At 45.6% G+C, this 12,485-nt stretch overlaps 1 long non-coding RNA gene across 1 annotated transcript; it reads left to right on the forward strand.

The window, feature by feature from the left end:
* Positions 1-461: 461 nt before the first annotated feature.
* Positions 462-12,240, forward strand: LOC128117917 (uncharacterized). The gene is made up of 4 exons (XR_008220946.1): positions 462-4,266; positions 6,789-6,871; positions 8,058-8,225; positions 11,751-12,240. It is a non-coding gene; the product is annotated as an uncharacterized LOC128117917 (long non-coding RNA).
* Positions 12,241-12,485: the final 245 nt, after the last annotated feature.

Consider the following 12,485-nt stretch of genomic DNA (forward strand, 5'->3'; position numbering starts at 1 on the left):
GAAGGAGCTGGCTTGTGAAGAATGAAGACTGGAGATCCACTTCTCAGCAACACAGTCCTGCTCCAGACTTTCAGCCATGCTTGGCTGCTTTGGGGCAGTGGTGATGAGCTGTTTCTAGCTGCAAACTGTGAACACTTGGGAGAGAGAGGAAAATTTGTGCTGTGTCTCCAGATGACAGTAAAGCATTAGCTCTGTTACCTGAACCTCACTGGGCTTCCCATAAGAGTTTCCCAGAGTTGATGTAGCCATATCCCACAGCTGGGAGGCTTCAAGATCAAAAATGTTGTCCAACAATTCTGAAGGCTGATGTCTGGGCTCAGGTGTTGGAGCCAGGCTGGTTCCCTCTAAGGGATGTGAGGGAGATAGTTCCAGGTGGAAGCTGGTACCCAAAGCATCCCTTGGGTTAGAGATGCATCATCCAGGCTTTGCCTTCATCATCTCTCTTTGTCTCCTGTGGGAGACCGACTCCGGACAGCTATGTCCTGGACTTTGTCAAGCCTTGACAAAGCTTCCTGACCTAACTGCAGGAGATGTGACTAGATAAGAACTTCCTGACCTAACTGCAGGAGATGGCGATTAGGTAAACTTTCTGGAGCCTGTCAACTGCAGGGGGCCCGGGATCAAAGCGACCTCGCCCCTGACCCCTCCCTTAGGAATTTTCTCTATCCCTGCTTCCCCTGCTCCCCCTCCCTGCCTGAAGCCCTGCTTATAAGCCTCAACACCCAGTCAATAAACGAGACCTTGACGCGACTCAGACTGACTCTGTCTTCCCTTATTGCGCCTGGTCTCCTTTCTCTCTCGCCCCCATTGATCTTTCAGGAGGTGCCTCCTCGGGTCTCCCCAATAACCTGGCCCTCGGGACGGGTCAAGTGGCGCCCGAACGTGGGGCCCGAGGCACGGTGACCTGCCGGACGACGGACAACAGAAGGGGCCCCGGAGAGGATCAGGGTAGAGACGCCCGGACTGCATCACAAGTGCAACGTGGGAGAGTCTTGAGGTAAATATGTCGTCCCATCGATCATGGGCAAAAAATTTATCTAAAGAGGCTGTTTTTCTAAAGGAGATGAAAGGTAATCTTAGGGAGAGAGGAATAAGAGTTAAAAAAAAAAAAGGATTTAATAAAATTCTTCCAATATATGGAGGAGAAATGTCCCTGGTTAGTGATTAATGGACCAGGAATTCACCCTTTGACTTGGAACAAAGTTGGAAAAGATATTAACAAATTAATCAGAGAGGGGGAAAATGTCCCCATGCCTTTTTTAGTTTTTATGGTGTGATTAGAGATGTTTTACCGGTAAGAGCGCTCTCTGTCTTGTTACTTTTGTTTTGTACTTTGCAGGCTTGATTTGTACTTTGCAGGCTCTCACTGGGACAGACGTGTCCGGACAGTGAACCTGGCGGCCAAGGGAGACGTCCCAGAGCCCTAAGGCTACCTCAGAGGTGACCATTTGGTTTAGGAGCATCTTTGGGTATCTTCCCCCACGGTGGGAGGAAGTGCCACTTTGTATTTTGTCCCAGGAAATTGTCAGAGCCATTTTATGGTTTTTTTTTTTTTTTTTTTTTTTTTTGTGTGTGTGTGTTTTGTTGTGATCATTGTTACTTTACTCTCTCCTTCTCTTCCAAGAAAAAAAAAAAAGGTGCATGTCTGACTGACAGGGATGTGGAAGCCCCTGATGTCTGTTTGATTAAGGATAGAGATCCTCCAGTCTGGATTGTTTTTGGTGTGATTGAGCCTGGAGGGTTGCCCTCCCCCCACCCAGAGCACATCAGGCTGTCATTGTTCTTGGAACTTTGTTGGTTGTTTTGTTGGGGCAAAGTTTTTTCATGTGCCCTTGGTCTTGTGTGTAATGTATTAACTGTTCTCATTGTTGACTTGACCATGACGGACGCTATGGGACAGTTCCCTTCTTCTCCACTAGACCTTTGCCTAGCCCACTGGAAGGATATGTGAGCCACAATAGAGGGAACTGGGTCCCCCACCCCCACTCCCCGATTGAACTGAGATAAACAGGTAGCTCCTGCCAGGTGTGGCTTGCATACTGTAAGAGGGACTTGCTGGCTGTGAATGAGGCCGTCGTCTCAGTGCTGATGCTCCGGTTCTTGGATTGTCTCTGTAAATGTTATTTGTTTCTGTCTACTAACCTCCCTTATTTTCCTAAAGGAAGAGGAGGAAAGAGAGGCATAACAAAGGCCACCTCCGTCCCTCCTTAGCTCTCTTGCTATCAGGACTGCAGCCAGCAGGCCGCTCTCACGAGGGTGGGGGTGCGCGCTCTTCTTACAGGCGGGCAAAGACAGGAGCTCTGGACAGTGCAATGGGGACTGCCTGCAATTGACAAAAACTGTGTGAACACTGAACAGATAATCTGACTTTAGTCAGAGGAGTTAACAAAAACTTTTTTTCAGGAACACTGGCAGCCAAGGATACGCTCTATGCCCACTGCTCCCCCTCCCTCCCTTTACTGTGATAATAACTTCAAGGTCTCTTCTGCCGGCCAGCAGCTTCTCTTGTTAACCCTTCTCTGTCCTGGTATTGCTTAAAAAGAAATGTTAAAATTATCAGTTCAAGATACTGGGAAAATTATGCTTTTGTTTCCACAGGAAAAATAAAAATTTACATGGTGTGAAACCTCAATAACCCCCCTTCCTCTATCCCCTACAGACAAAGAGGAGCCTAAACCAAGATTCCTATGTGTAGATAAGAAGTTAGACCCCTTTTTTCCCAGGTGGCTTTATCAGCTACAGAAACTTAAAAAAAAACACAGAGTCCGAATATATGACCATCTGACAGAGGCTAAGTGGTCATAAAACATCCCAAACTTCTCGAACCCTGGAGACAGCTCGTAAAACTCGTAGACACGGTTGTTTAACAAACAAGAAATAAAGATAACATAACTGATATGAACTGATAACATACTGATATGAACCAGAAAGAATGGAGGCAGGCTGTGAGAGATGAATTATGTGGTCTGTGCCTTTAAGAACTAGCCTCACAAAGAAAGGGCGTGCTCCTTCCAATCTCCCTGCTGTGCATGAGAGATTTGGAACGAGCCCCCTGCCGGGGCTTGTAAACTTTGACTTCATTTGAATGAACCTTGCTTTTTGCATTCTGTACCTAAGTCTCTAGGTGGCTTCTTTGGGGCGATCTGGGTATAACAATGGGTTTTGGTCATTTGAGTTCAGTGGGTTACAAATACTTGCCATCATTTAAGAGAATTGGTTTCAAATTATTGTTGGTTAAGATAAAATATAATGCTTTTATAAAAATACGAAGGCTTGAGATATGAGGATAAAAGTTTAAATAAATGATTTTTTTTGGTTTGAAAAAGCAGTTTAAGATATAAAAATTTAAAGGCTTAAGCGTGTCATGAGGGTTTAAATATATGATATTTTGGGTCTAAATAAATAGTTTGAGATATAAGAATATAGAACTTTAAAGTTTAACTTTAAAGTTTAAATTATAAGATTTAAATAAAATTTATATAGGATATAAGATATAAAGGTTTTAGATATAAAAATAAAGAAATGTTTTAAAAAATATGTAACATGCAAGTTATTAGAATACGTAAAAGCAAGGTATAAAGGTCTGAGGATGAAAAGGTTTAAATAATGATTTAAAAAAAATGACTTGAGATATAAAAAAAAAAAAATGAAACATGTTTCAGATTTCTTTGTCTTGCTATTCTGCTGTTACATTGAGACTCCAAAGGGTCATAGTTGTAAAAATGTCTGTCTACTCTACAGGTATGAATGAAAAATGTGGCCACATGTATGTTTGGTTTTGAATGTCTGAGTTTGCATGTCCTTTATGTTAAGGAATACAAGTTAATACTAGTCATCTGGCTATTCAGATACTAGTTTAAAGCATAAACTGTTCTATTTTAATAAAAAAAAAACTGAGAGGTATATTTAACTAATATATCTATAGGTGAACAAATTGACCTGGCTATTGTTACCAAACTTAGAGATAGTTTCAAGATTGGGCCTAGATTTGTTTGGCTCAGATACATTTAATAGATAATGGTCCTCAAACTTGTCAAGATTTGATAAATATGGCATTTACATTATTTGGATAAAAAGCTTACTATAGCAAACAGAGACTCCAAGCTCCCCAGCTCCTAGCAATGACTCCCAAGGTCTCCAAAGAAGATATGGAGCAATGACAAAAAGATGCCACCTGAATTGCAGACAACACCGACCACTGGGCAAGATGCTCTGACTCAACACCTGCTGCCAGGGATTTGGCCTATGAGACACTGACAAGATAAGGTCAGTTTTTACCAAGTTGCTCCTCAACAGGGAAAATTTAACATTATGGGCCCAGCAGCCAAGACTGATGCTGTCCTGACACCTGTCCTGCCAACACTATGAAGACTATAGGAGCCTGGGATGATGGCAGTCTGGGTAATAGATAGTCTCTGTTGTTGTTGTTGTTGTTTTTAATTAGATTTAAAGGTCTGCACTCAGGTAAAGTTTATTCTCAGATCTTTGATGACATTGATGACTGGACTAGCCATAGCTTTCTCAGCTTAGTAATTGATTGATCAATGGATTAATTAATTAAAGCTAATAAGTCTCTTTAAAAAAAAAAAGGTAAACAGGTTCTAAATATAGACTTACAGATGCTTTTTATTGGGCCAAGGAAAATTCAGTCCAATCTATTCTTGGCTCTCTAGATAGAAAAGACACTATGGATTTCAGGGCAAATTGATAATACTACAATTGCTAAGACTATGGGTCTAAAAGTTCCAAATAAGTTCGTAAGTTTTAACTCCTGTTCCTAGTTTATATCTATCTCAACAGGTTTCCACTTGGCTGACAGATACATCCAAGCATCATTTGCTGGTGACAACCTACTGCAAATGACTGAGCCCTGAACTTGCTGAAAGCTGATATGGACCAATTCAGTCGATATGCATACCATCTCTTCAGCTGGTCAATAAAACGTTCCCTCTTGTCTTTGACTAACATTCTGGCTTTCCAGGGCCTTGACAACAACGTCCCAATGTCAGCAGGAAGTAATTATAGAAGAGAAAACATCGCCCTTGTTTCCTCCCCCTGGAATGTTAGATCAAAAGGGAATTTCTTGTCATAGGGAACCTGAGATAAAGTTCCAGGTTCCTTGAGGATAAGGAACTCTGTCAGCCATCACAAGGCTTTTGTCCCTTGTGCTTCTGCTAATTACTGTTGGCTCTTATATCACTGATGTCTTAACTAAATGATGATTCATGTCTGGGTACCACTAAACTGAGGATGCTAGAATTCCAATATCCACCTCTGAACCCATGACACACTTGCAGATGGCAAAAACTGAATAAGGGGAAGCTCGCTTTGCCATTGATAATGAGAAAGCTCTTATGTTCTGGTCCAATTAGTCCCTGATATGGAATTCTTTGAGCAGAGAGGCAGATACACTCGAGAACCTGTGTCTATGACTATTGCCCTATTGTTAGGTATTGGGGGTATCACTGCAGGAATTGGTACAGGAACTACTGCCCTCGTGCAGAGCAACCACCTTATGCAGTTACAAATGGCTATGACTACTGACCTAGAGGCCATAGAAAGATCCATTTCTGCTCTGGAGAAATCTTTAACCTCGCTCTCTGAAGTTGTGTTACAAAACATAAGAGGTCTGGATTTACTATTTTTAAAGGAGGGGGGATTATGTGCAGCCTTAAAGAAAGAATGCTGCTTTTATGCTGACCATACTGGTATTGTCAGGGAATTGATGGAAAAATTAAGGAAAAGGCTAGCCCAAAGAAAAAGGGTGTTTAAAAATCAGCACAGGTGGTTTAAAAATTGGCTGCAAGGGTCCCCCTGGCTCTCCACCTTGCTACCTACCATTCTAGCCCCCTTAGTTGTTTTTCTCCTTCTCATTACCTTTGGTCCCTGGGCCTTTCAGCAGTTGACTCAGTTTATCAAAAATCAGATTGATTCGGCCTCACCACGACACGTCTCGATTCATTATCATAGAGTAGATTCCGAGGAGGCCAGCCAGGAGCCCCATCAAGGACTCAGATTCAGTGTCCTAAGGCCCTAGCGTCCCCACGGTCTTGCTAGAGGGTACCCAATGACGGGAATAGTACAGGGCTCACGCCGGAGACAACAGCGTACAGAGGTCGTCGAGACCGGCTCAACATGGCACGCTGCCGAGCGTGGGAAGCCCCCTGTGTAGCCTAAGACAGGGACTCTCTCGGACCCTAGCCACCCCGATCACAATGGACTTGGTCCATTTTTGAGAAAAGGGGGGGAACTGTGGGAGACCGACTCCGGACAGCTATGTCCTGGACTTTGTCAAGCCTTGACAAAGCTTCCTGACCTAACTGCAGGAGATGTGACTAGATAAGAACTTCCTGACCTAACTGCAGGAGATGGCGATTAGGTAAACTTTCTGGAGCCTGTCAACTGCAGGGGGCCCGGGATCAAAGCGACCTCGCCCCTGACCCCTCCCTTAGGAATTTTCTCTATCCCTGCTTCCCCTGCTCCCCCTCCCTGCCTGAAGCCCTGCTTATAAGCCTCAACACCCAGTCAATAAACGAGACCTTGACGCGACTCAGACTGACTCTGTCTTCCCTTATTGCGCCTGGTCTCCTTTCTCTCTCGCCCCCATTGATCTTTCAGGAGGTGCCTCCTCGGGTCTCCCCAATAACCTGGCCCTCGGGACGGGTCAGTCTCCGTATGGCACTTTGGCCTGTGTCCAAATTTCCATTGTTAAATTTAAAAACTTTACTCATAGAATTATAACTTGAACATCGGGTTTATCCTCTCCTAATTTTTCCTTTCTTATACAGATGTCAGTTATATCATTGAAGGATCCACTCCACTAGTCATATCTGAAGAAACCCTATTTTCAAGCAAGGTCGTATATTCTGAGGTACTAGAAATTAGGACTTCCATATGTGAATTTGGGGAAACTTAATTTTACCCATAACACCTAACTAACCTTTGCATAGATACTAAATATTAATCTCCTCTTTTCCCCCAGCTTTCTCAGTTTGTGTATGTCACGCACACGCACACGCACACGCACACGCACACACACATCATTTCCTTCACACACAGACAGTTAACTGCTAAGCATATGAAAGGTGAGTTTGTCTAGAACTCTGTGCCCAAAGAAAGTAGGATGTGCTAATAACTTCAAGCTGGAGGTGGAACAATGGTGTACTAATTAGGACTCGATCAAGAAGGGCACAGCTGGGGTGGGAGCCGGAACCTAAGAGAAGGGGGCTCTAGGCAGGTGAGACCTGGCTGCTGTAGGCTCAAGGGCAGGGCCTGTCCCCTCCCCTTTAGAAACAGCAAAGCTGTGAGGCTCCAAGCTGTGAGGAGAGAAGAGAGCAGCAGATGAGGCACCAACAAACATCGACATTTTATTTTTACCGGAGTGTCAGTCCCAGGAGGGATGTAAGCAGGGCATGCCAAAGCTTGTATTTGCAAGTCTTTGCTTAAGTGTCTTTGGATGCCCTATTATATAACTGAGTCAGAAACCGGCAGACTGGGGCTGGAGGACCTCTTTTAGGTCACAGGCTTTTAGGGACAGGCTCCAGCTGAAAAAGGTACCTCTCCAGTCTTCCCCTGCCAGCCAGGTGAATAGCCTGGTTGAAATATCGTCAAGTCTTGGTGCTTCCTGTATTATGAGAAGCGAGACAGTGTCTCACAGTCATGTCCCATCTGAAGCATTCTGAGTGAAAGGCAATGAATTTCCCAACCCAGGCTTTCATTGCCTTCCTTCCCTAAATTGGCTTCCCGCAGAAAAATGGGTCACATGTAGAAAATGGGCTGGTGTCAAATGGGAATGCTGTTCGGATTCCTCCATCGACTGAGGCATCTGAGAGGCTGCTGGCTGCAAGGAGCTGCACCCACAGTCTGACCCCTGTGACCCAGTGACATTGGCAAATGGGTTACCTTCAGTCATTCTTGTGCATTATAGGATGGCAAAAAGATTTGATAGCTCATGAGTTTGTGGTTTTGCAACTCAAAGGACTGCACCCCATGCATGCCATCACCTCGTGCTTCCTGAAAGGAGAGGGTAATGATTGCTCATCATTCATTTCCTTTAGGTCACGGCTTAGCGGTGTCTGAGTAATGAAGAAACCCTGGCAGGGAAAGGGATGTGCACTCCCATCATCTAACCAAATACACTCAGCACCCAATAGCTGTGCCGGTGACTGATTTCATCCTGCTCTGTTTTCTGAGGACCTTGAACCTACAAAATACACTTGACTCAGGTAGGGAAATCACAACGCAAAGGACTAAATGTCTCAAATTTAGAGAATAGACACCTCCAATCGGAACAGAATAGAGGCCATGTGTGTGACTGTGAATATTCTGGTGGACACGTAGGGAAAAGGGGGATGGGCTTGCTTAGCTTGAATAACACATTATATTTAACCTAGTTTATTCAGAATACCACTATTTCACTATATAACTAATAAGAGTCACTGTTCACTGGATTTTTGTGCTATTTAGTGCATCTCCAAAAATCCACCATGGGCTTTCCACGCCAGCACACCAGCATGTCACAGGCTGAGCCGGCACAGGTGGCTCATGGATGCCGTGTTGGGACAGCCAGCTGTGGAGTTGAGAGCAAGGCCTCTGCTCCCTGGGTCTTTTGTGTCTCTGCCCTGCAAGAGAGCAGAAGCTGGAACTCGGCGACTCTAACGCAGCTGTGTTTTGTATGTGGGAATGTGGTGGACTTTTAGAGCAAAGCCAGTGTCTACGTGTGTGTTAAGTGTTCATGGATACACATAAGGAAGAAAAGTGGGCAGAGAAGAGGGGAAAGGGAGGGAGAGTCAGAAACACAGAGCGAGGAAGAGAAGGAAACAGACAGAGAAGGGGGAGAGAGAGAGAGACAGAGAGGGCAAGGGGAGGTAGAGACAGACAGAGATTTATATGTCCCTCTGTTCTTCGTGCCTCCAAGCTAATCATGCCAAGTCAGAGGTTTGTTTGTTGTTTGTATGTTTGTTTGTGTCTCTCCTGACATCTACCTTGCACCGTGTGTGTACGTACATACGTACGTACGTACGTACACATGTATATGCACACATGCATGTGGGTATTTAATTTAAAGAGCATAATCCTCTGGAACCACACTCCGAGGGACACAGGCCTTCTCCAGAAGCTCCCATCTGCTTTCTGACGCTGTGGGGCTGGAGAAGAAGGCAAGATGGTTTCCCTGTGGATGGAGGACGTGTGTCTGTTGCGTCCTGTGTTCAGCTGATGTCTGTGTTGGGAGCCAGAGTGGGTCCAGTTTACAGTGACAGAGTGAACGACGGGCTTCAGACCGTGCTCCACCAAGGCACTATGCTTGATGATGTGGCGTCCATCACAGCTGTCACCCTAACCCTGTCCTGAACAGCGACTGTCTCAGCCAGGTGACAGAATGGGTCTGCAGCGCCCCAGCTTTATCAGTCAGCACCCCTTTGGACTTGGTAGTCTGGGCTTGAGAGTGTTTTAGCTTCTCACTTTCCATGTCACTTTGGGTGTCACAGGAAGAGCAGAAGCAGGTTGTCTTCCCTCTGTCTTTTGAACACCATCCTCGCTCAGGCAGCCTCGTGTTGACAGTACACTCCACTATAGAATTTCTCTTAAATCTGCCAACTCCAAGTCAAGAGTCTTTTCAGGCACACTTAAGGGATGCTTAACCGCATCAGCCACACTTTGCCTGGTGACTGAATCCAAGGATCCAGAAATTCTATTTAGTGAAGCTCTGACTATCACCACTCGGATACTCCTAAGGACTTCCAAATCCTGTCTAGCTGCTCATTTCTCCCTGGCTTTGGGTCCTGTGAGCACCACTTTCACCCTGAGGCAGGCTGCCCAGAGCCCTTCATAGACTCCCTGGTTGTTCAATCAGCGTGTGAGGGCCGGGAGAGGTGCTGAGAACGAGCAGAATAGGGCTGCCTTCTTTTGTGTCTGTTGCTGTGAGAAAACGCCCTGACTAGTGCAACTTGAGAAAGGAAGAGTTGATTCTTAGCTCACCGTCCTGTGTTACAGTCCATCACCGTGTAGAAATTTGCAGAGCAGGAGCACGAGGCAGCTGGTCACATCACATCCAGTCGAGAGAGAAAGTATTAATGCTTGCATTCAACTGGATCCTCCATGTTATACAGCCCAGGAGTCCAGTCAGGGGATGACTCTGCCTACAGCTGAGACGGGTCTTCTCACCTCGGTTAGCATTGTCTAGAACAGCAATTCTCCACCTTCCTAATGCTGTGACCCTTTAATCTAGTTCCTCGTGTTGTGGTGACCCCCAACCAGAAAATTATTTTCATTGCTGATTCGTAACTGTAATTTTGCTAGCTACAGTTATGAATTATAATGTAAATATCTGATATGCAGTCCCTGTGAAAGGGTCATTCGACCCCCCTAAGTTGAGAGCCGCTGGTCTAGATGATCCCCTACAGGCATGCTCGGAGGCCCACATCCCCAGTGACTGTAGAGTCTGTTGAGCTGGCAACACTACTCATCACAAAAGCCAAGGGCACCTTATCTGTGCATGGATCGCGGCCCTTGTGTTGGGCTCTCACCTTCTCAGCCTTCGCTTCCCCTGCGGTTGACAAGGGAGCCTGCATCATTGAGGAATGCCACTTTCTTGTTCAATCAATGTGTTCTAATTGTCGTATATGGGAACAAGTTACTGTCCCCTAGTATTTCTGTCTTTGGCTCGCAAGTTTGCCCTCCAGAGTCCTGACAAACCCAGCCGTGGACATGACCATGCTTTCCCTCAGCCCTTCTCCGTGTTGCTCAGACAACCACACACTTTGATGCAGCATTTATCTGTGGCTCTTCCTCCTTTGCGTGTCTTTAGTTAACTTGTGGCTGCATTCCAGGCCGCAGATGCTTCAGGCTTCTGAGCACCAGAGTGGTCTGTCCTGCTGGTTCGGGTAGCCTTTGTATCAGATGCTCCCTCCTGGAATCTCCTACAGGGTTCACCAAGACGTCCTCTTGTTTCCAGCCCTCACCCAAGTCTCCTGGAGATCTCTGCATATCACATTTGACTTTCAGCAGAACCCCAAACGTCCCCCCACAGCTGCTTCCCACCCTCAGCTCAGAACTGCATGTGGAGGTTCCCTTCTCTTGAGTGACACAATCCCCTGCTCACATGCCAGGCTTAACAGAGAACTTCCGGCTCCTAAAACTCCTGGCGGTTCTCACCAGCCACCTCCTGACTCCTGGGCCCATCATCTGGATTTCTTCACAACTAACATCTCTTTTGTATGTGCAAAACTCTCTGTCTCTCTGTCTCTGCCTCTGTCTCTCTGTCTCTGTCTCTCTCTGTGTCTGTGTCTCTCTTTCTTTCTCTCCCATTAGATTCTGGGCTTCTCTGAGTGGTGAGGCTTCTATTCTGAGTGGTTGCTTCTTCCTTCCTAATGTTCCAGAAGGACTGTGTGGATTGCACTGGGGTTCCTGCACTCCAGGAAGTCAGGAAGAGCTATGGTCATTGAGCTAGTTTGGCTTCAGATAAAAGGTGTCTCCTTCATTACATTGCCAATTAATCAACCTTGCAGTTGAGGATGCATCCCTGGAAGAAGTCTCTAGAACATTTCCAAGAGTCTCATTCACCCACAGCACTGCTTTAAAAAAATCAGAGGAGCTGTCTATCTTCACAGCATTCTTTGAAGCATTCTTTGCCACCTCTTTCTACCCCAGGGCAGGAAGGATGGCTGAGTGTTAAGATTTAAATGTTGGGAGAATTAAACTCCCAGTGGCCTCAGAGCCACTGGGGTACACAACCATTCTTTGCATTCCAGAGCTTAACCTCAGATTCTCTGGAGGTCCGATTATAACAGCATAGACTCATCCTCATCTTTACTGATTAACTTGGACAATTATTTATGGATCCCTGCTGGATACCAGAAACTCGGATGTCTATGAGAACACAACAGGGATGGGACAGCGTCCACCATCATTTGGCTCACAGCACAGTGACCACGGACAGCAGAGCAGTTGAGCATAAGGAGAGCTGCATCCGGTCCAGGGAACACAGACACACCTGGGCCACGGGGATTTTAATGTCATTTGTTCTTAAGGAATAAGATCCATCTTCTCTGACCTCGTGAAGTGTTCATCCAGGGCTTCACATGCCTCCTGGGGAATGTTCCTTGATGTTATTGTCTTGGTTGTTGGGTTGGGGCATGGACTTCTCCTCCTGTGACATTTTCCTCCAGGTCAGTGTTGGTAGAAAGCAAAGCTATTGATTTATTTTGAGCTGGACACCTTATTAAACTTTTTTACTGTGCTCTAAAATTTGAGAATAGCTCTTCCATCAAAAGCCACTTGGGTTGCCCTCACAACATTGCTCTCTCTCTCTAAGTTGTCACGTTTATCCAGCCCTGTTCAGGGTAGAAAAAAGAATCATCTTGGGAGATGATTCTCTCTTACTCTGGGAGCAAGCTCTGTTCTCACAGGACACATGTTCCAGTGCACCAGAATCCTGCCATCTCTTGAACCTCCTCATCCTTGCTTATATCTAGTGACTTCCTGTG

Source organism: Peromyscus californicus, unplaced genomic scaffold (genome assembly GCF_007827085.1).
Source record: "Peromyscus californicus insignis strain IS unplaced genomic scaffold, ASM782708v3 Scaffold_21__1_contigs__length_65335640, whole genome shotgun sequence".
NCBI classification, from domain to species: domain Eukaryota; kingdom Metazoa; phylum Chordata; class Mammalia; order Rodentia; family Cricetidae; genus Peromyscus; species Peromyscus californicus.